The sequence below is a fragment of the Salvelinus alpinus genome, chromosome 25 (genome assembly GCF_045679555.1).
Source record: "Salvelinus alpinus chromosome 25, SLU_Salpinus.1, whole genome shotgun sequence".
In the NCBI taxonomy this organism is placed as follows: Eukaryota; Metazoa; Chordata; class Actinopteri; order Salmoniformes; family Salmonidae; genus Salvelinus; species Salvelinus alpinus.
This window is the reverse complement of record NC_092110.1, coordinates 22369366-22394988: the sequence shown is the minus strand read 5'-3', so window position 1 is coordinate 22394988 and position 25623 is coordinate 22369366. Positions and strand designations below refer to the sequence as shown.

The 25623-nt window shown below is 40.0% G+C and overlaps 1 long non-coding RNA gene across 2 annotated transcripts; it reads left to right on the top strand.

Moving 5' to 3' along the window:
* Positions 1–750: 750 nt before the first annotated feature.
* LOC139553635 (uncharacterized) lies at positions 751–20315 on the top strand. Of its 2 annotated transcripts, none has more exons than XR_011670690.1 (3): positions 751–2134; positions 15005–15074; positions 15184–20315. It is a non-coding gene; the product is annotated as an uncharacterized lncRNA (long non-coding RNA). The 2 variants fall into 2 exon arrangements; XR_011670691.1 differs by lacking the exon at positions 751–2134 and adding an exon at positions 2166–7950.
* Positions 20316–25623: the final 5308 nt, after the last annotated feature.

The following is a 25623-nucleotide window of genomic DNA, read 5'->3' as shown; positions in this document are numbered from 1 at the left end:
CACTAGGAGCTGATTTGCTGTTGTTTTTACAGTCTTTTATCTCCCAATAAAATCACCCGCAGGCCAAATTCGGCCCGCATGCCACCAGTTGGGGAACCCTGCTATACAGTAATTAAGATTTCATTACACTAAACATTCTATACAGTAACAACAATATTGATAGCATTATAGATATGCCTATTTTACCTCAATATACATCTAAATTCAATACATTAAAAAAAATAAGGGATTCTTAGAATTAATGAACAAAGATAAGCAAATAGAGTGTATTAATATATATATATACACACACACACACACACACACACTACTGTTCAAAAGTTTGGGGTCACTTAGAAATGTCCTTGTTTTTGAAAGAAAAGCAATTTTTTTGTCCATGAAAATAACATCAAATTAATCAGAAATACAGTGTAGACATTGTTAATGTTGTAAATGACTATTGTAGCTGGAAACGGCAGATTTTTTATGGAATATCTACATAGGCGTACAGAGGCCCATTATCAGCAACCATCACTCCTGTGTTCCAATGGCACGTTGTGGTAGCTAATCTAAGTTTATCGTTTTAAAAGACTAATTGATCATTAGAAAACCCTTTTGCAATTATCTTAGCACAACTGAAAACTGTTGTTCTGATTAAATAAGCAATAAAACTGGCCTTCTTTAGACTAGTTGAGCATCTGGATCATCAGCATTTGTGGGTTCGATTACAGGTCCTCAACTGGCAGCTTTATTAAATAGTACCCGCAAAACTCCAGTCTCAACGTCAACAGTGAAGAGGCGACTCCGGGATGCTGGCCTTTTAGCAGAGTTGAAAAGAAAAAGCCATATCTCAGACTGGCCAATAAAAATAAAAGATTAAGATGGGCAAAAGAACACAGACACTGCACAGAGGAAGATTGGACAAAAATGTTATGGACAGACGAATCATCACTTCTTGTTGTACGTGGAATGAGGAAGAGCTTGGTTTTGTTTGTTTGGAAAGTTTGTTGTTTAAAAGTATATTGGAAAGTTCTTGGTAGCTACCTAGCTTCCTATGTTGTATCCCGTGACGCAGTTGGCATCAGTTGCTGGGACTGCTTGTATCTTTCCAGTGATCCTGCCGACCAAGGACGGGTCTGAGGAGCTATTTGGCGTCGCAGCTAGCCTAGCTGCTAGCTAGCTGGACATCAAGCTAGCGAGGTGTTCTTGAACGCAGCCCATGACGCGGTTAGCCATTGTGGCTGGGACAGCGGATTGTCCCGGGTTATTGGCTGTCTAGATCCCTGCTGTTTGTTGTTTTCAATTTTCCCCGTGACCTGCCCTGTCTGGAACTGCGAGAAGTAACAGCCTAACATACATGGCTAGCTACCATGACAAAGACCAAAGCTGGCGGGAGTATCGTTGAGGACAGTGCTAGTGGTGTCTCTCTATCACACGTGAAGGATCTTTTAAACAAACAAAAAGAGACCTATAAGCAGTTGTTACAACAACAAGAAAATAGTTTAAAATGTTTTGTCCAAATACTCGTGGATTTACTAATAAAAGAATGGATGACCTGACTAGAGAGGTCCAGGACCTGAAGAACAGTTTGCAGTTCAACAGTTTGCAGTTCTCCCAGGGTCAGCTCGATGAGTTGAAACAGGACAACGGCAAGATGACAGCAATCTGTAAGTCATTGACAGAAGACATCAGTTCTGTGTGTGAATCCATGATAACAATGACAGATAAATCAGACTATCTCGAGGGACAATCAAGGTGAAACAACATGGTTGTGGACAGACTTGCAGAATCTCCACATGAGACCTGGATGGAGTCTGAGGACAAAGTGAGGGAAATGATCTCTGAGAAATTGAAGATGGACCATAGGAAGATTGAGGTGGAGCGTGCCAACAGGACTGGAAAACCCACCACCGGCCCAGGTTCCTGAGGTTCAAGGACAAGGTAGCTGTTCTGGAGAGAGCCAAGAACTTGAGAGGAACGTATATCTTCCTCAATGAGGACTATCCTGAAGGTGTGCGCCAGAAGAGGAAAGAACCTATCCCAGCCATGAAAGCTGCCAGAGTGCGTGGGGACATTGCGTACATCCGCTACGACAGGCTCATTGTCCACCCTCCCTCCCAGAAGCATGGACGGGATGAGAGAGCAAAGCCTATGGGTTCGTAGCCTCAACAGCCTCAACCCCGCAACACACACACACACACACACACACACACACACACACACACACACACACACACACACACACACACACACACACACCAATTGATTAATGGACTGCTGAATGTATATATTTTTTTCTCTTGCTTTGTCTGCCCTTTTCAATATTATGTCTATCTCCGATAAGCTACCCAGGAAAGGGCTGAAAATAGCCCATATTAATATATGTAGCCTTAGAAATAAGGTTCATGAAATCAATAACTTGCTAACATCAGATAACATTCATATATTAGCCATTTCTGAGACTCACTTAGATAATTAATTTGATGATACATCAGTAGCAATACAAGGATATAACATTTATAAAAGAGACAGAAATGCTTATGGGAGAGTAGTTGCTGTATAATATTCAGAGTCATATCCCTGTAATGCTTAGAGAAGATCTTATGTCAAGTGTTATTGAAGTGTTGTGGTTGCAGGTTCACTTGGCACATCTAAAGCCTTTTCTTTTGGGGTGTTTCTATAGGCCACCAAGTGCTAACAGTCAGTATCTAAATAATATGTGTGAAATGCTTGATAGTGTATCTGATGTAAACAGAGAGGTCTACTTTCTTGGGGACCTGAATATTGACTGGTTTTCATCAAGATGTCTGCTCCAGGGGAAGCGTCTTACTGTAACCAGTGCCTGTAATCTGGTTCAGGTTATTAATCAACCTACCAGGGTGTTTACAAACAATACAGGAACAAGATCATCCACATGTATCGATCACATTTTTACTAATGCTGTAGAACTTTGTTCTAAAGCTGTATCCATACCCATTGGATGCAGTGATCACAATATAATGTCTATATCCAGGAAAGCCAAAGTTCCAACAGCTGGTCCTAAAATTGTGTATAAGAGATCATACAAAATATTTAGCTGTGACTCTTATGTGGATGATGTTAAAAATATTTGTTGGTCTGATATGATTAATGAGGAGCATCCAGACGCTGCACTTGATGAATTTATGAAATTGCTTCTTCCAATTATTGATAACGTGCACTTAAGAAACTGACTGTTAAGGCTCCATGGATTGATATGAATTGAAAAACTGTATGGTTGAAAGAGATGGGGCAAAAGGAGTTGCTAATAAGTCTGGCTGTACATCTGACTGGCTTACTTACTGCAGATTGAGAAATTATGTGACTAAACTCAACAAAAAGAAGAATAAACGTTATTATATAGCCAAGATGAATGATATAAAGAATGATGGAAAAAACTTTGGAGTACTTTAAATGAAATTATGGGCAGAATAACAAATTCAACTCCATCTTTCATCGAATCAGATGGCTTATTCATCACAAAACCATTTGATGTTGGCAATTATTATAATTATTATTTGATTTGCAAAGTGGGCAAACTTAGGCAGGAAATGCCCACGACAAACAGTGAGCAATTATATTAATGTATATAAAAACAAATAATGAAAGAAAAGCAGTGCAAGTTTGAATTTTGTAAAGTTAGTATGGGAGAGGTGGAAAAATTATTGTTAACGATCAACAATGACAAACCTCCTGGCATTGACAACTTAGATGGAAAGCTACAGAGGATGGTGGCTGACTCTATAGCCACTCCTATCTGTCATATTTTTAATCTAGGCCTAGAGGAAAGTCTTTATCCTCAGGCCTGGAGGGAAGCTAAAGTAATTCCACTACCCAAGAGTGGTAAAGCGGCCTTTACTGGTTCTCACAGCAGACCTATAAGCTTGCTGCTAGCTCTTAGCAAACTGTTGGAAAAATAGTGTTTGACCAAATACAATGCTATTTCTCTGTAAACAAATTAACAACAGACTTTCAGCATGCTTGTAGAGAACATGTACTGCACTGACACAAATGACTGATGATTAGTTGAAAGAAATTGATAATAAGAAGATTGTGGGAGCTGTACTGTTAGATTTCAGTGCAGCCTTTGATATTATTGACCATAACCTGTTGTTGAAAAAAACATAAGTGTTATGGCTTTTCAACCTCCCCCATATCGTGGATTCAGAGCTATCTATCTAATAGAACTCAAAGGGTTTTCTTTACATGTTTGACATGAGAGGCACTTCCATTAAAGTGTGGTGTACTGCAGGGCAGCTCTCTAGGCCCTCTACTCTTTTCTATTTTTACCAATGACCTGCCACTGGCATTAAACAAAGCATGTGTGTCCATGTATGCTAATGATCCAACCATATATGCATCAGCAACCACAGCTAATGAAGTCACTGAAACCCTTAACAAAGAGTTGCAGTCTGTTTTGGAATGGGTGGCGAGTAATAAACTGGTCCTGAACATCTCTAAAACTAATAGCATTGTATTTGGTACAAATCATTCCTTAAGTGCTAGACCTCAGCTGAATCTGGTAATGAATGGTGTGGCTGTTGAACAAGTTGAGGAGACTAAATTACTTGGCGTTACCTTAGATTGGAAACTGTCATGGTCAAAACATATAGATTCAATGGTTGCAAAGATGGGGAGAGGTCTAGCCGTAATAAAGAGATGCTCTGCTTTTTTGACACCACACTCCAAAAAGTAAGTTCTGCAGGCTCTAGTTTTGTCTAATCTTGATTATTGTCCAGTCGTGTGGTCCAGTGCTGCAAGGAAAGACCTAGTTAAGCTGCAGCTGGCCCAGAACAGAGCGACATGTTTTGCTCTTAATTGTAATCAGAGGGCTAATATTAATACTATGCATGCTAGTCTCTCTTGCCAGTCTCTGACACACACACTTATCACACCAGACATGCCACAAGGGGTCTTTTCATAGTCCCCAAATCCAGAACAAATTCAAGAAAACGTACAGTATTATAAAGAGCCCTTATTGCATGGAACTTCCTTCCATCTCATGTTGCTCAAAGAAACAGCAAACCTGGTTTCAAAAAATAGATAAAGCAACACCTCGCGGCACAACGCCTCTCCTTTATTTGACCTAGATAGTTTGTGTGTTTGCATTGATATGTAGGCTACGTGTGCCTTTTTTTAAATGTATGTTGTTCTGTCCTTGAGCTGTCCTTGTTTGATGATGTTCTGTATTATGTCATTTTGTATTATGTTTCATGTTTTGTGTGGACCCCAGGAATAGTAGCTGCTGCTTTTGCAACAGCTAATGGGGATTCTAATAAAATGCCAAATAAGTGTGAGGTGTTCGGATCACAACATCATTTGTGAGATGCAGAAAAAATTAAAAGATGTTGGAGTAGTGCTTGACGCCATCTGTCAAGCATGGTGGAGGTAATGTGATGGTCTGGGGGTGCTTTGGTGGTGGTAAAGTGGGAGAGTTGTACAGGGTAAAAGGGATATTTAAGAAGGAAGGGGCTATCACTCCATTTTGCAACGCCATGCCATACCCTGTGGACGGAGCTTAATTGGAGCCAATTTCCTCCTACAACAGGACAATGATCCAAAGCACAGCTCCAAACTATGCAATAACTATTTAGGGAAGAAGCAGTCAGCTGGTATTCTGTCTATAATGGAGTGGCAAGCACAGTCACCGGATCTCAATCCCATCAACCCTGTCATGATCAGTTGTGCTCAGTGTATTGCAATTATAAACCTAGTGTACTAAGATAAACCAACGTAAGCTATTTATTGTGACCAGGAGTGTCATCAAAGATGTTTGAAGAAGTAGAGGTGTTCTGGTTGGTGAATACAGAATTCATGTCATCACCTAGATTATTGTTGGTGTTGTAGCAGTAGAGGAACAGGAAGAAGCCTGGAGGACGAGGGAAGCTCAGTCACTATCAGTAGTTGAATAGCTTAAGACATAAACCATGATACACAGCTAGGGTCAGGAGTTTTCCATGACCACATGCCCTTACCAGGAAAAACTGTAGGGCCAGATGTTTATCCTGGTCAGACCTCATGGTGAGGGAAAATATTCTGGCCCTAACTATGATACATAACAGGTTATAGTATGCAACCACGGCCATCCTTATCCTAAACCCCTGTCATTATTGAGCAATGCCTACCTTGGAGGGAGTTGAGGATGCTGAAGATTTAGTAGGATGGGATGATCATGGGTCCGAAGCTGAAGAAGGAAAAGCCCCAAGTGAGGCCCAGCAGGAATAGGAGACCCAGGATGGCCAGGGTGTTCTTAGATGCTGGGTCCTGCTGGCCCTCGCCTGCCTTGGTCTTCCTCAGCAACAAGATCTGCCTCACCACAATTATGAAGATGGTCAAAGTCGAGACAAACACCCAGGCGTAGTAGCTGATGTTGACTCCGTAATGGAATTAGATGTCAGTGATCTAGCACCTGAAATGTACAATGGAAATGTATTTTAGGAGTCAATGAGGTAAATGGATTAACCTTACAAAAAAAACAGACAGTTCCAAAAGTAAAATGTACACTTCCCTTTTCACTGAATTCCCATCATCTATGTTTATGGACATGAGTTGATATTTGCTCATTACCAGAAGGGCGATGACCACTAGAGCTGGAAGGACTGGAGAGAAGGAGAAACACAAGGTTGATGCCAGATGCCTGATCCAACTGGTATGATTTGTGCAATCAGAGGTGATAACACAGTAGGCTACAGATGTACTATCTTAATTTGACCAGTTTCTCACAACAGGAAACTATCAGTATTATGTGGATTATAATTCATAGACATTATTGTAGGGGTTGATACATTTTTCGTTAGGGCAAATCAAGTCTGACATTTTAAAGCGGAATTTACAAACTTTAAACCTCAAATGATCACTCTCAAAACAGAGTGATCAAACTAAGATCTGTATGTTGTGTCAATCAGTGAAGTACAATGAGGAGCATTCTAATACACCCTAATACGACTTTGTTCCCACCCCATCCCACAACGTAAACCTTCAGCATATAATGCTTGACATGAACGTTGAGTTTCTTCAGTTGCAGGAACAAGTGGACTGCCTCAATGAGGAACCAGGTAAAGGTGAACAACATGGAGTAGTGCATGACTGCTGCTATGATGACATATGCTATATAGCTGCCCATGGCTGCAATGGTCTCATTGGTCAGAAAGGTCAGGTTCAGGAAAAACGTAGCCACGAAGAGGCTGACAAGGATCTTGGTGGCTTGGCTAGATTTGGTTTTGCTGTGGAACTAGAGGAGAACAGAGTTTGTTGTTTCAGCGTCAATATTCTCAGTTAGCTCGACATGGCCAGCCTGCTATAGAGCTCTACAGGTCATCATACTCACACTGTAAGACTTTCTGTAATTTCAACAGTAGAACACTGTAGAATGCAAAGTAAAATACCTTAAATGTGTTTTACAGCAGGATTGCTGTAGATTGCACTGCATTATGGGTAAAATGCTGAAAAATACTGTTATTAACTGTAATTGTAAGCCTCCTGTAAAAATTACTCTAATTTACTGTATTTCTTTACAGTAGTGCCCAAACACTGCTGTAGTTGGTGGCACCAAACGTCTGTGGTGTGTGTGTGTGTGTGTGAGAGAGAGAGAGAGAGAGAGAGAGAGCTGTATATCTCATAGTTGAAACCAAGACTGTTCTCATGGCAGGTCTGCCGGTTTTGAATATCAGAAGTTGCTTTTCTTAGCAGGTTACGATAATTAACACAGCAGGTTAGGATAATTAGGTAAAGGTTAAGGAAATCTAAAATGCTAACAATGTCCCCGACGCGACTCGAAACCATCTACAACCAGGCCTGCCCTGAGAACAGACTTGATTTGCACTAAGGTGATGCTCCGCGCTTAAAGGTCTGTGAGGGAAGACTCATGAGAAAATAAGCTTTCTGTTCTACTCGAGCTATTTTATTTTGTATTTTCGTGGAAAAGTCGCCTAAATATTTTTGAGCAGCTGCTAGGTATGTACTATTCCATATACTATATATTTCTGTATACCTACTGCAGGTTTTCTTAACTAAGTTACTAACTAGGTAGCTAACGTTAGCTTGTTTGGATTGTGTTAGCTAACAGTATAACGTTAGCCAAATTGACAGGTCTGTTGATCTTTCTTGCTGGTAAAATAATCTGTGATATTGTAGCTATAGAGCAAATCATTTTAGTTTAAACAACGTGTAGAAATCCATGTGTGTTTCTTTGGATAGGCTACTTAACCGGTGGGTGCATGACATGGGTGACATGGTGCTAGCGCTATGATATTAGGGGCAAAGTGGTCGTAGGCTTCACCGGAACAAAAATGCAGTTCGTCTAGGGAGGGATCGAAAGTTTAGCTATGTCGAATACAACGTTAGTTTGTCAGCAGGCACGGACTGACATTTTGCCTTGGGATGTATACGTTTTGCGTGATTCTGTAGTTGGAATGAGAGGAATGGAACTCAGATGAAAGGGGAATGGTGCTTGCTAACGTTAGCTGTAGCTCAGAGAAAGCGAACTCCATTGGACACCTTTCTCCAAATATCTCTGGTTAATGTTAGCTCTTCATTCTCTTTTTGTGTTATTTAGCAAAAGTGTAGTGGAATATTCCCCCTATGCTTTTGTTATCCATTAAATTAATTAATTCAGCAACAACAGGCACAGACTGATATTTTATTTAGCCTTGTAGTCTATAATTATTATTTTTAGATATAAAAAATGTGGTTGCATGAGTTGCATGGTAACGTATAGCACCGAGGTAGAGACAGTTTCAGGTTGGATATTCGACGGATATTCACCTGTAGTTTTCCTTACGTCCACCAACAGCAGTTACGGACCATAAACATAGTGACAAATCAAGTTTTTCAAATTTCAATAGCTCTTTAACCATTACTCCTAAAACTTTCAAAACTGGTTGTAGCTAACCCAATGGCATAGACACATATTGCACCAACTTTTTTTGTCGATTTACATCTCGCACTATTTAAAATTATTATTTTTTAACATTTTTGAATTTCAATAGCTCATTGGTCATATGACCTACTGACTTCAAACAAGGTTCAGAATGTCCACTGACTACCCTTCTACACGTTGCACACCCTTTAGTTTGTCCATTTTTATCTCACAAGATTTTACATGAATTTTTCCAAATGTAAAATGTCAATAGCTCCTTGGTCATGTGACCTACTGACTTCTAACAAGGTTCAGAATGTACACTCAGTGGGCCTACACATTGCACACTCTTTAGTTTGTCCATTTTCATCTCACATGTATGTGACCTACTGACTTCAAACAAGGTGCAGAATGTACACTGACTACCCTTCTATATTGCACACTCTTGTTTGTGTACTGTAAAATGACGCGGTGTAATGTACATTTTTCATAGTTTTAAATTTCAATAGCTCCTTGGTCATGTCAATTACACACCTAAGAAGCGTGCAGTGGATATACACCCATATTGCATAACCTCTAGTCATTTCTCTTCTATATTGTTGTACATTAATATTAGTTTGACAATTAGGGGGTTCAGTCCAGTGTTGTGTTTACCCTTTTCTTTAATATTTATCTATAATAATTGGTAGTTCTAAGTACTTATTTTCCCTGTTTTCTATTTTTCCACAGTATTTAACAGATAATATCTCCTTTCATCGTTCATATCAACCATAAAGGAAAAGGGCAAAGTACGAGAGTCATGTTATTAATTGTCCAAAGCAGGGATGGAGAGTGAGCTAGTAAGGTAGGCTGCAGTGGGTTTGCTGGTCAATACATATACCGAACATGTAACCACAGTAATGGTGGCCAGTAAATCAATGAATAAATAGCCCCAAAACATCACTGCTCTAGAGGAGATCTGCATGGAGGAATGGGCCAAAATACCAGCAACAGTGTGTGAAAACCTTGTGAAGACTTACAGAAAACGTTTGACCTCTGTCATTGCCAACAAAGGGTATATAACAAAGTATTGAGATAAACTTTTGTTATTGACCAAATACTTATTTTCCACCATAATTTGCAAATAAATTCATAAAAAATCCTACAATGTGATTTTCTGGATTTTTTTTACAGGCCTCTCTCATCTTTTTAAGTGGGAGAACTTGCACAATTGGTGGCTGACTAAATACTTTTTTGCCCCACTGTATATCCTCAGCCATTTCTTTTCGTAGTTGCTCCATGTGTTTTTGTGAAGGTTCTATATCAATTTGGGAGGGGATGTTGGGGAAGTTCTGTGCAACTTCCTTGGCCATCTACACCAAAAAATAAAATAACGTTTTTGACCTAATTGTCACATAACAGCTAACCATTCATTATTGAAATATAACTATCAAACCTGCATTACAAAGACCCAGCAGCTGAAGGTGTTCTGCTGCATGGTGTGAGTTCTTTCCACTTTTTGTCCACCCATTCGTCTTTTCCATGGCAGGATCTTCTCATTTTGAAGTATTCTCTTTTTTTATGTAAACATAGAATTCTGATTAGTTATAGGCAAATTAATACACAGGCCAAAATTGAATGCTGTTTTCCTTATCACTATAATCTAGTAGAGGTAATTTCCTTTATGCCCCATTCTACACACAGCCTACATTATAGGCACTGAACCATTTACAGGACAATAATAAAAGTAGCATATAGGATCCAACCCTATCACAGAGTGAATACATGTAGAGCGTTTGAGAACTTTAAGAAAAAAATACTAAGTGACAGTTTCATCAGTACGTGCTTAAAGAAAGTCATATCACAAAGATCACAGATGATAGTGTCCACCAAATCTATGACAATAGAGAATGAATTGTAAGCACTAGTGTGTTTGTCAAAATAATATCTGAAAATGTCAGTTGTTGAACATAATACTTCTATTTGCAATAGCAATTTATGATATATGCAGTCGAGGAATATTCCATGTACCAACACTACATGTAGGACAGACAAAAGACATTCCTACATACAGTATACACATACATAGAGGCATTTTTCAGATATGATTTTACCGCTCAGAATTCAGAATGGATATGACAATAGGGCCAGCACAGGATGTAATACACCCTTACAACAATCTACATTTTGATCTTCTTATCTGGTAAACTGCTACTGCGTGTCAAGAAAAGAGCACCAATTAGGGGTTAGTGGACTCCAGTAAAAAAGGGCTGGCTTAGATTAAAAACTATTGCCTTGTGTCCCCGTTAGAGGCATAAGAGACTAGTCAGTTGTAGATTTGAGTTGGCATTTTATTGGCCCAAACACCCATAAGGTTGAGGTTACTCATGGACAGTAATTCGTTTTATTTATTTATTTATTGCGTTGATGCATTGTCTTCTAACTGTCCAAGAATAGGATCCAAAGTGTTAGGAAATATTTGTTCCCATAAATACAAAGGAGGATGTCTCTCCTCATACCTCTGGCACTTTAGTCAGACTGCCAGACTGTGTAAAAACTTTATGATGGGGCCGGCAACTGAGTTCCCATTGACTAATCACCACGGAGCCAATCAGGAGAGAATACACAGGTCAAGGGTGCCAATTGAAAGTCAAGGGGTGTGTCTATGCCTTTTGAGTTTGAGTTTATTTGAGTTTATTTTATTTTTACAGGGACAGTGCACATTAATCAACGTTTCAGTAAAAGTGCCGGTTTTAGCCAGCCGGCTAATTTTCAACCGCAGTCCCTGGGCAGGTTATTAAAAACAATTACAATATGGACAATAGCAACATAGAACAAGACATAGCATACAGACATAGCAACATAGGACAAGCAAGACGTAGCATACAGACAGAGCAACATAGAACAAAAAGCAGCAAGACAAAATTCATAAAAGCAACAAAGTGTTTCCACACCTCACAAGTTAGACAACAGACATGGAAAGCGGCAACACACAGCTAGGGACCATGTTCACAAATCTGATTGACCTTAAGCCATGTCTTCAAGCATTTTGTGAAAGTGTGATATGTGGTGCAGTTATGTGTGTCTGATGGCAGTGTATTCCAGACATGGGAAGCTCTCACAGAAAAAGCGGATTTACTAAAGGTGCTTTTCCTTAGGGGAAATACACAGTCACCTCTCATGGCAGACCTTGTGGATCTGCTGCCATATGTTTGGGTTTTCTGTTTAACAAAAATACTGAGTGGAGGGGGAGCCAAGCCATTTAGGATCTTGAATACAAGACATGCATCAGTGTATTGCACAAGATTTTCCCAACTCAGGAGCTCATGCTTTCTGAGGATGTGACAGTGATGATGGCTATTGGGCTTCCTATCAAGCACTTTGAGAGCCTGTTTGTAGACAGACTGAATAGGTCTTACTGTTGTACAGCAAGCTTGGGCCCAACTAGTCAAGCAGTATGTTAAGTGGGGGAGTATCATAGATTTGAAGTACAGTTTTGCTACCTCTGTAGTCAAACAATTTCGAATATATCGGAAATTAGCTAGGTTGAATTTGGTTATTTGAATTACCTTTTTCACGTGCTTTTTAAAAGAGAGGTTGGAATCAAGTATGATGCCAAGGTACTTAAAATCAGATACCACCTGGAGCTTCTCCCCTGACACATAGACATCTGGCTCAGTAGCATCTGTTGCCCTCTTTGTGAAGAACATGCAAACAGTTTTTTTCACATTGAGATGCAAACACGAGTCACTGAGCCACTTTGTAACCTGGACCATTACAGTAGTGAGTTCTTGTGCAGCTTGTTGTTTGCTCTTTGCATGCACATATATCACTGTATCATCTGCATACATTTGAACTTCAGACCCAGTACAGACAGAAGGCAGATCATTAATGTACAGGCTGAACAGGAGGGGCCCCAGTATTGACCCTTGGGGCACGCCCACATCATAGCTAAGAGTGGGCGACAGCTCATTGCTCACTCTGACACACTGAGTTCTGCCTTCAAGGTATGATTTCATCCATCTCAAGGCATCAGGGGAAAAGTTAAACTTGGACAATTTTGTGATGACTTGGACAATTTTGGATTACTCTCTCTTTACAGAGAACCCCTGTGGTTAATTCATTTATTTATTTCACCTTTAGTTAACCAGGTAAGCTAGTTGAGAACAAGTTCTCATTTACAACTGCGACCTAGCCAAGATAAAGCAGTGCGACACAAACAACAACAGAGTTACACATGGAATAAATAACCGTACAGTCAATAACACAATAGGGAAAAAAAGAAAGTCTCTATACAGTGTGTGCAAATGGCATGAGGAGGTAAGGAAATAAATAGGCCATAGTAGTGAAGTAATTAGAATTTAGCAAATTAACACTGGAGTGATAGATGAGCAGATGGTGATGTGCAAGTAAAAATACTGGTGTGCAAAAGAGCAGAAAAGTAAATAAATTATGTAGGTAGGTAGGTAGATTGGGTTGGCTATTTACAGATGGGCTATGTACAGCTGCAGCGATTGGTTAGCTGCTCAGATAGCTGATGTTTAAAGTTAGTGAGGGAAATATAAGTCTCCAGCTTCAGTGATTTTTGCAATTCGTTCCAGTCATTGGCAGCAGAGAACTGGAATGAAAGGCGGCCAAAGGACGTGCTGGCTTTGGGGGTGACCAGTGAGATATACAGTGATATCTTACTGAGATATACAGTGATATACACAGAGATATATCAGTGATATATATTTACTTTAAAGTGACAGAAATAGGGCCATAAATATTCAAGTGTATGTCATCAGAAACATTCAACTCCAATTCCAGTTAACCACCTAATGATATTACATGTCCTTAGACTTGGTTAGGTGCACATCTAATGTACTATGTTCATCTTTCGTACTGTATGAGTTTTTTTACACAATATGTTTAGAATTGTGATTTTAAAAAATGCTAATGATATTGCTATTGTCATGTTATGACTAGTATTTATTACCTCACCCACAAGCATTTGTGGAGCTGCAGAGTTTTCATCTCTGAATGATGGAGAAGGAAAGAGGACTTTTTGTCTGTAGACCTCACAACAGCAACCACCACCTCGCAATTGTTTCTTCGCCACAGAGCTGTGACCTGCAATATGCAAATGAAACACATTTAGAAGAGTTATTGTCCTCTTAAACATGAACTGAAAACAAACTATTACAATCCGTTAACACAGAAATCATCTGTGCGCTGTCCCAATGATGGTTATTTTTGCCACCTGAGTCCCCGTGGAATAATGCCTTGACGCACAATCACTAAGAGTGACTATGTGTAGATGTGTTCTCGTCTGGCGCTTAGATAAATGTAACAGTTCTTTCGAGAGGTCAGAATTACCTCCTGGCATGTCAAAAAGGGACTCCGAAACAATGATCTTATCACGCTCCCTTTGGCTATATTCAAAGTAATCTTGTTTGGGTCTATGACCAGTGTCAGGAGAAGAATTATCATTCGGCATCGTTTTAGAGCTTTTTTTGTCGGTAGGGTGCTGTTTACTGGGTAACAGAACAATCTAGAAGAAAAAGAAACGCACACCTATTAGGCGAGGTGCTGGCTAGCGGAGTAGAAAACTTGAAAATAAAGGAGAGCCGCACACTCTAGGAGCTCAGATGCAAAAATGTAATTACCAACGTTTCGACAGCCAAGCTGTCTTCATCAGGGTATAATCACAAACACTGCTGGATGACTCGTTTATATAGTGTCAAAACCTAAAATGGTTATTTGGCTGTCCCCATAAGAGAACCCTTTGAAGATCCCTTTTTGATTCCAGGTACATGTATAACCCTTTTGGTTCCAGGTAGAACTATTCTGGCTTCCATGTAGACCCCCTGTAACCCCCTTTCCACAGAGGGTTCTACATGGAACCCAAAAGGGTTCTACCTGGAACCAAAAAGTGTTATCCTATGGGGACAGCCAAAGAACCCTTTCGGAACAAAAGCCAATGACGATCTAACAGCCACTGCTGCCATTCTTTTGTTGATTTGTTGACTTATTTTGTTGACTTCAAAGAGAAGGACGAATCTCTGTTCCTCTTGGTAGATGTAAGGAAGAGTGTTTTAATACTTATAAAGTTTATATGATTAATGGTGTTTATACTGTACTATTACACATGATTTGAATATTTTTTATAGATATGTTTTGTGATTTTAGGTCACTGCAACTCGGGTTGATGTTGAGGGGTAAATTCCTTTTCCAGACACACCAAGGATGATCATGCTTGGTAATACATTTATTTGATTTAAGGTGGAACAGAAATATATAGTATTGTGGTACCTATCTAGAGATGTCTAGTATGTATACACTAACACCCTTACTTTTGTGTATTTCAGGAAATACTCTATTGGGTTTCTCAAAATGGATGGTGTTGATCGAGGGGAGAGTGGTCTGCGTTTTGGATAGTGAGTCCAACTTTGCTGCTGCCCTCTCTGTGCTCTTCAGCACTTTCTATGTGACATATTACAGCATCCTTGCTGTAAATATACAGCATCCTTGCTGTAAAGTTATAGCAGGAATGCTGTAATATGTTTTACAGTAAGGAAAATAGTACTGTAAACTATATTACAGCATCGCTGCTGTAAAGCAACTGTGGTGCTTTAATATTTCAACAGAGGCAGGCGATAGACAGGTCAAGGCAGGCAGGGATCAGCAAACCAGAGGAGGGGCAATGGTACCGGACAGGCAGGCAGGGTCAAGGTAAGGCAGAGGTTGGTAATCCAGAGGGGGGCAAAGGTACAGGACGGCAGGCAGGCTCAGGGTCAGAGGCAGGCAGAGTGGTCAGGCAGGCGGGCTCAGAGTCAGGACAGGCAAGGATCAAAACCAGGAGGGCTGTTAAAAGCAGGAGCTGAGACACAAAACGCTGGTTGACTCGAACAAACAAGACGAACTGGTAACAGACAAACAGAGAACACAGGTATAAATACACAGGGGATAATGGGGAAAATGGGCGACACCTGGAGGGGGGTGGAGACAATCACAAAGACAGGTGAAACAGATCAGGGTGTGACACAATCTACAATAATAATTATAATTTCAATCTTTATCAATCAGTGTACAGTTGAGCATTTTGTTCAAGAATAAAACAGATACTTTCATAATAAGTTAACTGACTAATAGTAATCATTGTTCTACCTCTAATGGGCAAGTTACTGTACTTACAGTCATATCCTTGTTCGGGGAAAAGCCAAAGTAGATCTCCTTGGGATTTATTTTACGAAGTCTACTAAGGAGTCCTTTAACCTTTCCCATAGAAATGGCTGCAGTCTTGGTGTTTTCCATTAGCTCAATCAACGAGGAAAGATTTTTCATAGACTCACTGTCATAGTGAGAGAATATTGAAATATAGATGAGATCCCAGTTTGCCTTGCTCTATACGTTTTTTTTTATGGGGTAGATCAGCTTTAAAATTGCAGTTAGATTGTAGGTTCTATCAAGTTTATACTTTGTTCCCCCCTACCCTACCATCCCTACCCTGATTGGAGTAAACTAACGGACAACAATACCTCTACTGCTACTTACAGCTATTTTGCTCACATCTATGGTACCTGTATTTAAATAATTATATATAATATTATGCATAATTTCCTTTAAAGTGCTGGATTTTCACCCACAGTGGCAAATCCACCATTCTTTCTGATCATAACTCCAACCCTCTGATGTCCACAGATTAACCCAATCTGGCTCTCAACCATCACGGTCACCTAATAATCCCCAGTGTACAATTGGCTCATTCATCCCCCTCCTCTCCCCTGTAACTATTCCCCAGGTCGTTGCTGCAAATGAGAACGTGTTCTCAGTCAACTTACCTGGTAAAATAACGGTAAAATAAAAAAAATACAAATAAAAAACCCAACTTTCACAGTATAATGCCATTTTGCTATTTCCTGTTGCAATACATCTCTCCATTTTACTGTGATGTCTTACGAGGATCCTGAATATCTCTATTTGTTAAATTTCTACTGATATTGCCCTTTTACACAAGAGTATAATGATATTTCCCATTGACTGATCGTGGTTTTTCAGATACCCTAACAATGCTCTAGACTTTTCTGTGATAAACCTAAATCACATCCCCTGAATTGTATTCCCACAAACCACCATGATTATTAGCACCACTGTTACCTCTGCCCCACTAGAAGATAATGTTTATTGTCACATGTACTATAGTATTACTGTATTATTACTTCTTAAACTCTAAATACTTACGATGCCAAATCAGCACTTATCACCCGACTTGAGCTTTCAAGTTGGGAGCCGGACACAGACATGTTTATATCCGGCTTCCCCACATGGTTGTCAGATGTCACACAAATTTGCGTGATTGCTTCCCCCGTAGTGATCAAAAGAATGAATGTATCTGGGGTCTTATCTGCAAATCAACCAAAACAAAAACAATGCATATTGCTTAGATCACATTTGAATGTCCAGTATGACTTCTTCATTAGAACTACAGCACATGGTTAAAGCATACTGAAATCAAAATAGTAACTGAAACAAATACAACTATGCAGTTAGATCTCTCCTGCTGTTTGTGACATGGGCTCCTATGAATGTCAGCACATGCATGTCTGAAAAAGGATGTAAACTTTGCAAATGGGTGATAATAACATTTAAGAGGAGACCCTGGAACACACATGTCATACTGAAACACATGCTGTAATGTTTGGCCTAACTGATAAGGCTATGTTTATTCCTGTAAGTCTTTGTAGATGTATTATTTTGATGTTTGTAGATGTATTATTTTGATGTTTGTTGATGTATTATTTTGATGTTTGTTGATGTATTATTTTGATGTTTGTAGATGTATTATTTTGTTGGTAATTAAAAGGAAATGGAATTACCTATTGAAAGGTTAGGGCTAATAGCTTACAGTGGTTGTAGGCTGACCACAGCACTGCATTACAAAACAGGTGCTTGATCTAGCATTCACCAGTGGAGGGCACTATATAACAGTGAAAGCAAACCATGAAAAAGCCTCCAAATGTACATTAGCCTACACCTCAATGGCTGCAGTAGCTTGGTTATGTGATCTAAAACATCTCTGATAAAAGTATGTTATGACAAAAAAGATTACATCTACTATACCTGTGGCATTTTGATAGAACTGTGATGGTTTAGATGTTATGTTCTTTCTCTGTGGAAACCACAAGTTGAGCACTTGCTTCCCAATATCATCTTTTCTCAAGAGTTATGATGTGTGAATTTCCATCTTTCCTCACTTCAAATGTACAGTTGGGGAATCCTGGATGACATTTTTCTAAAGATTCATGCAGCATTACAAGAAAGTATTCATAAAATTAATTTAAATGATTTGAATACCCATAACTGGACTTCTGCAACGGTGGTTATAGATCTACAGTACCTTCAGAAAGTATTCACACCCCTTGACTTTTTCCACATTATGTTGTGTTAAAGCCTGAATTTAAAATGTATTACATTTTGATTTTGTGTCAGTGGCCTACACACAATACCCCATAATGTCAAAGTGGAATTATATTTTTTGAAATGTTTACAAATTAATTACAAATAAAAAGCTGAAATGTCTTGAGTCACTAAGTATTCAACCATTTTCTTATGGCAAGCCTAAATAAATACAGGAGTAAAAATTTGCTCAACAAGTCATATAATAAGTTGCATGGACTCACTCTGTGTGCAATAACAGTGTTTAACATGATTTTTTAACAACTACCTCATCTCTGTACCCCACACATAGAATAATCTGTGAGCTCCCATAAGGCACTGCATCTCAGTGCTTGAGGCATCACTACAGACCCTCGTTCAATCCCGGGCTGTATCACAACCGGCTGTAATCGGGAGTTGACCGGGGTAGGTCGTCATTGTAAAATAAGAATTTGTTCTGAACTGACTTGCCTAGTTAAATAAAGGTTAAATTACATTATTTTTAATATATCTGTGAGGTCCCTCTGTCCAGCAGTGAATTTCAAACACAGAAACCAGGGAGGGTTTCCTATGGCTTAGAATTTAAAAGGAAATGGAATAGAGCTAAGCACAAGCAAAATCCTAGAGGAAAAACTGGTTCAGTCTGCCTTCCAACAGACACTGGGAGACAAATTCACCTTTAAGCAGGACAATAACCTAAAACGCAAGGCCAAATATACACTGGAGTTGCTTACTAAGATGACATTGAATGTTCCTGAGTGGCCAAGTTACAGTTGACTTAAATCAACTTGAACATCTATAACAAGACTTGAAAATGGCTGTCTAGCTATGATCAACAACCAACTGCGAAGAATTTGAAAAATAATAATGTTATTCACAATCCAGGTGTGCGATGCTCTTAGAAACGTACCCAGAAAGATTCTAACATGTATTGACCTATGGGTTGGGAATACTTACAGTACCAGTCAAACGTTTGGACACACCTACTCATTCAAGTGTGCAAAGCTGTCATCAAGGCGAAGGGTGGCTACTTTGAAAACTCTCAAATATAAATATATATTTTTTAAATTAACACTTTTTTTGGTTACTACATGATTCCATATGTGTTATTTCATAGTTTTGATGTCTTCACTATTATTCTACAATGTAGAAAATAGTAAAAATAAAGAAAAACCCTTGAATGAGTAGGTGTGTCCAAACTTTTGACTGGTACTGTATGTAAATTTGATAATTCTGTATTTCATTTTCAATACATTTACAAAAATGTCTAAAAACATGTTTTCACTTTGTCGTTATGGGGTATTGTGTGTAGATGGTTGAAAGAAAAATGTAATTAATTTTGAATTCAGGCTGTAACACAACAAAATGTGGATTAAGTCAAGGGGTATGAAAAGTTTATGAAGGTACTGTACATAAAGTTTACATAAAGTAAGACCTGATGTTGTTTTCTCTCCAGTGGATATGATGCAGAGCCTCATCTTTTCCATTTCCTCCTGTAAGGCACAATTCCCTATCCAATTTGGAAAGAAGGCAATGCATTTCTAAAGATGTGGCACTGACATGAGATTATATTTTACCAATGTTTTATTTGATTATTTATGTTTCACCTCTCCAATAACAGTTAGTTATCATACTGTAACTGAACAGTTAGTGTCACACCCTGATCTGTTTCACCTGGCTTTGTGATTGTCTCCACCCTCCTCCAGGTGTCGCACATCTTCCCCATTATCCCCTGTGTATTTATACCTGTGTTCTCTGTTGGTCTGTTGCCAGTTCGTCGTGTTTGTCAATCAACCAGTGTTTCTGTGTCTCAGCGCCTGCTTTTCCCAGTCTCTCTTTTTCTCGCCCTCCTGGTTTTGACCCTTGCCTGTCCTGACTCTGAGCCCGCCTGCCTGACCCTGAACCTGTACCTTTGCCCCACCTCTGGATTATTGACCTCTGCCTACCATGACCCTGAGCCTGCCTGCCATCCGGTACCGTTGCCCCACCTCTGGTTTACTAACCCCTGCCTGCCTTACTGTCTATTGCCTGCCCCTGATGGATTATTAAACCATTGTTAATTCGACGTTGTCTTTATCTGGGTCTTACTTTCATGTCTGATAAGTTAGTCTGTTATGGACAACCTTTCTCATTTCTAATGACTCCTAAATATGTGTCATCATCCACTATCAGTAATGTACAACTTGGACATACAATGGCGATCAATGCATACATTTAATTAATAATTAAGGATTTTTTGTTTAAAAAAAAAGTTTTCAAGTATTCCCTCAATCAATATTTCACATTCCCTTTTTAAAATGCACTAGCAATGCATCAGAGCCCCTTGGAAATAAAGGATCTTAAAGTATATTATTATATGAGTAATTATTTTCAATTTAGCACAAAATAATATAACTTTTTAAATAAAAAAGATGATATGCAATGCATTTCTGAAATACTGTGATAAATTATTTTGGTGCATTTTAAGGGAACTTACAACTTTCTCTTGGAGTGCCATGGCAGCTACTGCTAAAGAGCAGTATGGCTGTGGTCAAACAAAATCCCCAAAGTTTCCCTTAGGTTGAAGGGAAACTTCAAGAGTCCAATATACAACTCTTTTCAAAGTATTATCTTTTATATTATTCTCCAGAAGAAAAAAGTCTCACTGCCATTGTCAGCTAAGTGGTGTAACAAAAGTTATAAGACCGATCATTGATTCTTACCCATCAGATGAGAGAAGCATGGCTGAATTCTGTTAGCTCCTTCAACTCCTGATACAGTTAACTTTGAGTCCTGGAAGATATACTGTTAACATTGTGTCTCAGTAGATTTACCTTGCAAATGAGACACATCAGCCTGGTCTCATAGACTAGACGCGGACGTCTAGCAACCCAAAGGTTGAAAAAATCAACACTGCATGTATTTATTAACGGATCAAGATAAAATATTGTCTCACAGTAGTATGCCTTTTGAGAAACACCTAATGTGTCTTGAGTATAATATAAAATATTGAGACAAGAAGAAGGGGAGGGGTGTACGTGGCAGGGACTCCAGACAATCATCGATTACAAAGGGAAAACCTGCCACTTCGCGTACACCGTCTTGCTCCTGGACAAGCTAAAAACCTTCTTCACCAGCTTTGAAGATAACACAGTGCCACCGACGCGGCTCGCTCACGAGGACTGTGGACTCTCATTCACCGTGGCCAACGTAAGTAAGACGTTTAAGTGTGTTAACCCTCGCAAGGCTGCCGGTCCAGACGGCATCCCTAGCCGCGTCATCAGAACATGCGCAGACCAGCTTGGAGTGTTTACGGACATGTTCAATCTCTCCCTATCCCAATCTGCTGTCCCCACTTGCTTCAAGATGTCCACCATTGTTCCTGTACTCAAGAAGGCAAAGGGTAACTGAACTAAATTACTATCACCCCGTAGCTCTCTCTTCTGTCATCATGAAGTGCTTTGACAGGCTAGTTATGGATCATATCACCTCCACCTTATCTGACACCCTAGACCCACTTCAATTTGCATACTGCCCCAATAGATCCACAGACGATGCAATCGCCATCTCACTGCACACTGCCCTATCCCATCTGGACAAGAGGAATACTTATGTAAGAATGCTGTTCATTGACTATTGCTTAGCAATAAACATCATAGTACCCTCCAAGCTGGGTCTGAACCCTGCCCTGTGCAACTGGGTCCTGGACTTCCTGACAGGCCGCGCCCAGGTGGTGAAGGTAGAAAACAACACCTCCACTACACTGATCCTTAACAAAGGGGCTCCACAAGGGTGCGTGCTCAGCCCCCTCCTGTACTCCCTGTTCACACATGACTGCGTGGCCACGCACGTCTCCAACTCAATCATCAAGTTTGCAGACGACACAACCGTAGTAGGCCTGATTACCAACAATGACGAGACAGCCTACAGGGAGTAGGGGAGGGCTCTTGCGGAGTGGTGCCCGGAAAATAACCTCTCCCTCAATGTCAACAAAATGAAGGAGCTGATTGTGGATTTCAGGAGAGGGTGCACGCCCCCATCCACATCGACGGGACCGCAGTGGAAAAGGTGAAAAGATGAAGAAGACGCAACAGTGCCTCTTCAACCTCAGGAGGCTTAAGAAATTCAGCTTGGCCCTTATCACCCTCACAAACTTTTACAGATGCACCATTGAGAGCATCCTGTCAGGCTGTATCATCGCCTGGTACGGCAACTGCACTGCCCACAACCGCAGGGCCCTCCAGAGGGTGGTGCGGTTTGCCCAACGCATCACCTGGGGGCACACTGCCTGCCCTCCAGGTAACCTATAGCACCCAATGTCACAGGAAGGCCAAAAAGATCATCATGGACATCAACCACCCGAGCTGTTCACCCTGCTATCATCCAGAAGGCGAGGTTGGTACAGGTTCATCAAAGCTGGGACCAAGAGACTGAAAAACAGCTTCTATCTAAAGGCCATCAGACTGTTAAATAGCCATCACTAGCTGGTCTCCCCCCAGTACCATGCCCTGAACTTAGTCACTGTCACTAGCCGGCTACCAACCGGTTACTTAACCCTGTACCTTAAAGGCTGCTGCCATATGTACATAGACATGGAATCACTGGTCACTTCAATAATGGAACACTGGTCACTTTAATAATGTTTACATACTGTTTTACTCATTTCATATGTATATACTGTATTCTACTGTATTTTAGTCAATGCCACTATGACAGAGTGTGCAAAGCTGTCATCAAGGCAAAGGGTGGCTACTTTGAAGAATCTCAAATATAAATATATTTAATTTTTTTTAACACTTTTTTTGGTTACTACATGATTCCATATGTGTTATTTCATAGTTTTGATGTTTTCACTATTATTCTACAATGTAGAAAATAGTAAAATTCAAGAAAACCCCTTGAATGAGTAGGTGTGTCCAAACTTTTGACTGGTACTGTACTTCCATTCATTTGATCAACTGGTATCGGGCGACCTTCAGATGAGTCTTGTGAGGCCTTTGTGCATCTTAGAGCAATTCAACCGACACCTATGTGTTTGTGAGAGCCATATTAGTGTGTAGCCCAAACTGTTCGGATGCTACAGACAGAAGTTGGCAGATCGGCTGTACCAACTTCAGACGAGTCCCAAGACGCTTGAGGGAGTCGTAAAGCAAAATGGAGAACCCCATCTTCTTCGTGAGAGTCTCATCCTTCCATAGAGTGGTCATAATAGTTTGCCAACCCGTTTGGACGCTAGAGACGACTTTGTGAGAAGAACGATTTTCGGCATGTCTCATGGTCTGACAAACACTGCTCTAGCTCTGTCACCTTTCACCGCAGATGCGGAAGTGCTGATGCGGTGGATTGAGATGCATCCAATGCAAAAAAACAGATATCTCTAGTTCATACTGACAGATTTTTATGGGGATTTTTTTATTATGCTAATTCGATTCGTGCGGGTGGACGAACATCTACCCTACTTAGCCATGTGCTTAAGGCTATATAGTGTTTGTTTATATTTACATTGTTTTTCCACATTTTGTTGTGTTACAAAATGGGATTCAAATTGATTGAATTGAAGAAGACGAACTAAACAAAATAGTCAGGAATTTCAAAGTGGAAGGAAAATATATTTAAAAAATATGATTAGTTAAGTATTCAACCCCCTTAGTCAATACATGTTAGAATCACCTTTGCCGGCGATTACAGCTGTGAGTCTTTCTGGGTATGTCTCTAAGAGCTTTGCAAACCTGGATTGTACAATACATGATTCTTTTAAAATTATTATTCATAAAAAAATAATAATAATCAAGCACTGTCAAGTTGGTTGTTGATCATTGCTAGACAGCCATTTTCAAGTCTTGCCATAGATTTTCAAGACAATTTAAGTCAACTGTAACTAGGCCACTCAGAAACATTCAATGTTGTCTTGGTAAGTAACTCCGGTGTATAATTGGCCTTGCGTTTTAGGTTATTGTCCTGCTGAAAGGTGGATTTGTCTCCCAGTGTTTGTTGGAAAGCAGACTAAACCAGGTTTTCCGCTAGGACTTTTCCTGTGCTTAGCTCTATTCCTTTTTTTATCTGTTTTTTATTTTAAAAATTAACACCTTTTTGTCCCCAATTTCATGATATCCAATTGGTAGTTACAGACTTGTCCCATCGCTGCAACTCCTGTACGGACTCAGGAGAAGCGAAGGTCTAGAGCCATGCGTCTTCCGAAAAACGACCCTGCCTAGCCGCACTGCTTCTTGACACACTGCTCGATTAACCAGGAAGCCAGCCACACCAATGTGTCGGAGGAAATAGTGTACAACTGGCGACCGTGTCAGCGTGCATGCGCCTGTCCCGCCACAGGAGTCGCTAGAGTGTGATGGGATAAGGACATCCCATCCGGCTAAACCCTCCCATAACCCGGACGACGCTTGGCCAATTGTGCTTCGCCTCATGGGCCTCCCGGTCGCGGCCGGGTGTGACACAGCCAGGGATCAAACCCGGATCTGTAGTGACGCCTCAAGCACTGCAGTACCTTAGACCGCGGCGTCACTCGGGAGGCTATTCCTTTTATTTTTTATCCCCCCCAAAAACTCCATAGTCCTTGCCAATGAAAAACATACCCATAACATGATACAACCACCACCATGCTTAAAAATATGAAGAGTGGGACTCAGTGCATTATTGCAAACAGGATGCATGTTTTGGAATATTTGTATTCTGTACAGGCTTCCTTCTTTTCACTCTGTCATTTAGGTTAGTATTGTGGAGTAACTACAATGTTGTTGATCCATCCTCAGTTTTCTCCTATCACAGCCATTTAAAGCTGTAACTGGTTTAAAATCACCTTTGGCCTCATGGTGAAATCCCTGAGCTGTTTCCTTCCTCTCCAGCAACTGAGTTAGGAAGCACACCATTATCTTTGTAGTGACTGGGTGTATTGATACACCATCCAAAGTGTAATTAATAACTTGACCATACTCAGAGGGATATTCAATGTCTGCTTTTATTTTGCCCATCAACCAATAGGTGTCCTTCTTTGCGAGACATTGGAAAACCTCCCTGGTGTTTGTCGTTGTATCTGTGCTTGAAATTCACTGTTCGACTGAGGGACCTTAGTGATAATTGTATGTGTGGGGCACAGAGATGGGGTAGTCATTAAAAAATCATGTTGAACACCATTATTGCACACATAATTAGTCCATGCAACTTATTATCTAACTTGTTAAGCACATTTTTACTCCTGGGGTTATTTAGGTACGCCATAACAAAGTGGTTGAGTACTTGTTGAATCAAGACATTTCAGCTTTTCATTTTTTATTAATTTGTAAACATTTCTAAAAACATAATTCTACTTTGGCATGAATCTATATTAAAATCTAAATGTGATAAATTATAAATTCAGGTTGTAACGCAATATAACG